Consider the following 6,199-nt stretch of genomic DNA (forward strand, 5'->3'; position numbering starts at 1 on the left):
CTCGATAATTTTTTGGATTGGTGTTTGGGATTAACTTCTTCACTTTTGTTGCATAGATTTCTCTCCATAATTGTCAAGAGTGCAGTTGAAAAGCTATCTAAAATTAAGCTATATATGGATTACGAGCCAAAAAAATAAATTAAGCAACAAAAAAAAGAGAAAATTATCTAAATTGATATTAGGACAAGACATTTGTATTTCTACTCTTTTTGATCGAAAAATTAAGGTCTGGAAAATAGAAAGCAATGAAACATCCTCTAAATAATTACTACAAAATTTAAATTTAAAATTCAAATTTGACCGTGGCTTGTATAGTTCTTGAAGCTTGTATAGCTGTTTGGTGATCACTTCCAGCTCAAGAGCCGAAACACATTTGGACATATTGCTTAAAACTCAATGAGGGAGTGTTTCCATGAATCTGGTGCACCACAAATTGAACATGTGCTCTGTGTTGCTATGTTCCTGTGATGGAGGACATCTTCAGTTGGAAATTGGAAGAGAGTGATGATGGAATTTAACATGCCATAATGCAGCCCAGTAGTCTTTCTCCTCAGCTTTCATATCCGAATTGCTAGTTCTCTCTCTCTTCAAGCCATGCTGTTCTTCGCGTCCCGTTAATATACTATTCCCTCTGTTTTAGGTTATAAGATATTTTGACTTTGGTCCAAGTCAAACTGCTTCAAGTTTCACTTAGTTTATAGATAAATATAGTAACATTACCAAATTAGTTTTATTAAATTAATAATTAAATATATTTTTATAATAAATTTATCTTGGGTCAAAAATATTACTTTTTTTTCTATACGCTTGATCAAACTTAAAGCAGTTTGACTTTGACTAAAGTAAAAACATCTTATAACTTGAAACAGAGGGAGTAGCATTCGCCATCTAGTACGCCGAACGGGACTGAGATATGATCCCCTTTCTATAGTGGCGAATTTAGTACGAAATTATAGGGGGTGCTCATTCCTAATGTGTTTTACGAAGTATGATGGATGTTTGCATGTCATCTAAATAGTTCTAAATAATTTAAAAAAAAATTGACAACATGGACTGATATGAAATATATCACTCCACAAACATATAGGGCCAAATTTGACTTCTACAAGTTGCAACAAAAATAACAAATTAAATTGAAAACCATTATTGTACCTTCGCAATTATAATTTTTATTTTTTTACAACCTGTAGAAATTAAATTTTAACTTGCATGTTTGTGGAGCGATATATTTCATGTTAATCAATTTTTTTATGATTATTTAGATGACATGTACAAAACGAGGGGATATCCCCTCGAGGGATGAAAATGCTTTCCCTTGATGGAAGACATAATACTACAAAGGCACAACCACAAATTCAATAACACAATTGTTGATAATTGTTGGATTACTTTGTGAGTAAAAATCACCCGGACATAATACTACAAAGACACAACCACAAATTCAATAACACAATTGTTGATAATTGTTGGATTACTTTGTGAGTAAAAATCACTCGCTTCCCTAATCCCATGATCGTTCCATCCATTGAAGTAGGCAAAAAAAAAAAAGCAAAAACTAATAACTTAATAAGGAAGGCCTAGCAGCCAATTAGTCCACTAATCACCCATGGACCATGACATGTTGTCTTTGTTTGCTCCTTCTTCCCTACGAGCTGGTTGTTCTGCACTTTTGCTTCACGCTGCTCCTCTCCCGAAGCTGTGGGCTGCTGCTCTGCATGCAGGGCAGTGGGTTCTGCTGGGATGGAGCCGGGGCTCTAGCCCCATCGAGCCCCAACAGTGAATCCGCCCTGCATTAAGTTGAGAGTTGAATTAGGGTTTCAAGTTTAGTCAAATTTTTTGTGAGGAGTGCTGCTGTTGCACTTTGTAGACACACAGAGAGAGAAGTAATAAAATTATCATATACATCTAGAGTTCTTTGATTTGTGTTTGCTGAGTTGAATCAGGGTTTCTAGTTTAGTCAAAATTTTTGTGAGGAGTGCTGCTGTTGCACTTTGTAAACACAGAGATAAGTAATAAAATTGTCATCTACATCTAGAGTTCTTCAATTTGTGTTTGCTCGGGTTCGGCAGTCTAACTGACGAGACACCGGCGGTCAGACCGGCGACGGCAACCAGGGGAAGACGATCAACACCGGTCAGACCGGCGGCGCAGGTACGGTCAGACCGGCGGATCAACCTCGGTTAGACCGAAATCGAGGGTAACTTTTAATTCCGCAAAAAGTTTGGATATTTAGGTACACTGACCATTCACCCTCCTCTGGTTAGCTTAGTTCTTTCTATTCGGTCCTACAACCATGACATGCTCGCCTCTGTTTTTGGAAGATAAGAATGCACGTCGTTACTCTGTCCGGTTACGAATACTTTGTCGTTATAACTAGTGATACTATATCTAGCAACAGACCAAGAGTTGGATCATGTTCTGCTCACTGAAAATGGGATGGATCTAAGTACAAATGTGTGTATTGCCAAATGTGATATGGTATGATTTTGGAATAATATATATAGTGGTCAAAAGTGACAGCATTTGTTTATGATTAAGTACCACTAGTAGCCAATAATAAATGCGAGAATCCATTATATAACACTGAGTTTCTCACAGATCTACGATTTGCCACTGATTTTATCATGTTCTACGATATGCCATCGTCTCTTGCCTAACTTCTACGATTTACCATCACCGTTCGATTAGTCTCCGTTAGTAATGTACAAATTTCTCCAAATGACCAAAATACCCTTAGGACAAAAACTTTCAAAATTTGGATAAAAATTCTGAAATATCAAATTTTAAGTTTTGGCCAAATTTTGGATGCTTACAATCTTATGTTTATAATATGATATTTTTGAAATTTTTATCTAAATTTTGAAAGTTTTTGTCCTACGGGTATTTTGGCCATTTGGATAAAATTGTAAAGTGCTAACGGAAGCTAACGGGACGGCGATGGTAAATCGTATAAGTTAAGCAAAAGTCGAGCTCACTGTTAGTCACAGATTAGAAGCCAATAAAATAGAAAGTGCCTAACATGTAGAGATCACTGTTAGTCACTTTCAGAACATAAAAATTAGCACATTTTAATAAAAATCCTCTTCTTGATGTGCCCCTTGAAGCTTTCAATTGGAGCAGCAGGATTGGCTCATCAACATGCCATCAACCCGTGCCTCAACTACAGTATCCCACACTGCACCTATTGAAAATAGCAGGATTAATCCAGATATCAAGTCCAAGATTTCGTATAACAGTGGTCTATGCATGAAGAATATAATGAGGCATAGCTGAATACAAAGCAATGTGAATTTGGAATATTATAGGCATTGTTTCAGTCTTTCACCTTGATTTATTCCTCCACTCATTAAAGATATATGACAGTAACACTACATATGCAAGAACTAAGTTATTTTTGTTAGTATAAAAAATTATGTAACAGTTTATTGTTTTACATACCTCAGGAACACATATAGGTTACTGCGAAGTGGAGCACACCATGACCCGGTCGAAGCACTGTTGGGAAAATACGTAGATACAAGAATAGCAATAAGAGCCTCAACATTATAAAGTATTAAGAAATGAAAGAAAATTAAGAATGGAAACGTCCTTGTAATTAGTATGTAGTACATCGAAAAAGATCACAAACCTGTATATTCATATCTCAAAATGAAAATCATATGGCTAACTGATTCAGTGAAGGACAAAAGAAAATTCATTTGTGCTGCTCTACTGAACCAGGGAATTTCAGAAAAACTGTTACCCGATCAACAATGCTCAAATGAAGTACAAAATTTCAGAAACTAGTACCATATCTGCTAATCGCGTGGCTGACTGATCTAGTGATGTTGTGTTGAAGTACTTCAAAATTGCAGAAAACTGCTGGCTAATCAACTGATAGCTCTGCTACATTGAGAATTTTCAGAAACTGCAAGCTTATCGACAATATTGTCAGGCGTAACCAGCTAGCATCAGGCAGCAGAAACGGACTAGCATCACAAAATTGTCAGAAACTTAACGATAATCCAAGCATAACATCTGAACTTCGCTGCCTTGTGCAAGCCGCTTTGGCTGATGATGAGGATGCATCAATCAAATGAGGCAGCTGGCATGGCGTCATCCGTTGGGGAGATGTTGGGCCTTCGGATCTAGAAGCCAGGCAGCCCTCTCTCCTGGACATCAGCCTCCACAATCCTCTTTCTCGTCGCCGCCCTCCTTTCCGGACAGGATCTGAGTAAATGTGAACACGAGTTTGCAGGAGATGGGAAAGCATCGCCACTGCTTGCCGTCGGAGCGCTTGCGCCGCAGCTCCTCCGGCACGGCGGCCGCCTCCATCCCCATCCCCCATACCCTGCGGCATCACACCCTGCCGCCGCGGCGAACGAAGAACGAGACGCGCCCCCATTTGGTGTGCCGGCCGGGGCCACGGCGAAAAAGAAGAAGAGGAACAAGAAGAACAAGAAAATGGCTAATATGTGCGGTGGGGTCCAGTTGAAGTAACAACGTCACTACAAGGTAAATGCATATTCATATAGTAATCATTTTGCTATCGTTACTACAAGAAAAGAAATGTGTGGGGAGCGGGGTGGGAGGACAGGGTGGCCCGGGGGGTGGGGGTGGGGTTGGTTGTGTTTTAATACAACGCAACCCAGTTGTAGTATAGTATATATTACGTCCATCGTTTAAGTTAAGAGATAAATCAAAACAATATACAAATGTGTGCAAAATTAAGTTGATGAGCAATGTAGTCATCGAAATTCTAACAGCATTATCTTCAAAATGCTCTCGCTGCAGCAAGATCACCATTTGTAGTTCAGCTCAATTAATCAAGACAGGAATAATGTAAAAGTAAGCTACAATTTTATTTCTCTTAGCAGCTAATATTCGCTAGGAAATAAAATAACCGCAGATGATCATAATCAGAGCTATTAATTGTTATTTTGTACAAGATGATTTTACTAATCTTTGGCAGGTTTTTCCATTGGGCAACATAACATTCCGTTATCATAACATGCATCATGTTCCCTCAAACTGCAGCCTGATATTGTGGCACCAGGGGTTTCGATTTTAGCGGCTGTACCAAAGCCCAAAGGCTTATATTGATGCAAGTAACCCATACCATTTCGACTCGGGAATATCTATGTCTTGCCCCCATGTGAGTGGGATCATTGTGTTACTCAAGTCACTACATCCTAAATGGTCAACTGCTGCCCTCAAATCCGCAATCATGACCACATGTATCTATTTTTCTTTTCATAAACAGCATGATTAATTTGGGAAACATAACTTAATTTTGGTCTAGTACTTCATCGTTTCAAATGGGTCATATTTATTTTTGGCCTCCAAATTTATCTATTTTTCATGTTTTCTCTTATTGCTAATCCATAGGTGGCTTGGCCACTCGCCAAGCAAATATTTGCATATCACATATAGATTGAGTTAGTAATGTTCTGATCATGATATGTCTTCACAAGCAGCATTTAGCTATGACAACAACGGGACGCCGATACAAGCTAATGGAAAAATCCCAAAGATTGCCGATCGTTTCAATTATGGAGCGGGGTTTGTTAATCCGAACATGGCAGCTGATCCAGGCCTCATCTATGATATCGAACCATCAGATTACTTCAAGTTCTTCAACTGCATGGGTGGATTAGGCTCACGGGACAATTGCACCACAGTGAAAGAATCAATTGCTGACTTGAACCTTCCGTCCATCGCCATCCCCAACCTCAGGACATTTCAGGCCATGACGCGCAGCGTCACCAATGTCGACCAGGTCAACGCCGTGTACAAGGCATTCCTCCAGCCCCCTACTGGTGTTGAGATGGCTGTCGACCCGTCGGTGTTGGTGTTCAGCGAGGAGAAAAAGGTGCTGAGCTTCAAGGTGAACTTTAAGGCAATGAGGAGGTCAATTCAGGGGGACTATATTTTTGGATCCCCATTGCAGTTCGCATTGTGATTGAAGATATCCACTCCAAGATCTCCTAATTTGATCGAGTTATGATAGTAGCTACATATAATAATGCTAGTTAACCAATAGTGAATCTATATGCTTTGGATGTAGTATGTTTTATGTGTTTCTACAATGTACCTCCAAGAAGTATTTTTTATGTAAAAATTGTGTCAGAAATTTGTTCTGAATAACAGAGTTTCTTTTTTTGGTTAAAATCATAGTGAAAACTTATTATTTATATGAATGAATAATAATAATAATAAT

The 6,199-nt window shown here is 38.7% G+C and overlaps 1 pseudogene; it reads left to right on the forward strand.

Annotated features, from left to right (window-relative positions):
- The first annotated feature begins 4,240 nt into the window (after positions 1-4,240).
- LOC107276555 (subtilisin-like protease SBT3.14) lies at positions 4,241-5,941 on the forward strand (annotated as a pseudogene).
- Positions 5,942-6,199: the final 258 nt, after the last annotated feature.

This window comes from Oryza sativa, chromosome 4 (assembly GCF_034140825.1).
Source record: "Oryza sativa Japonica Group chromosome 4, ASM3414082v1".
Classification (NCBI taxonomy): Eukaryota; Viridiplantae; Streptophyta; class Magnoliopsida; order Poales; family Poaceae; genus Oryza; species Oryza sativa.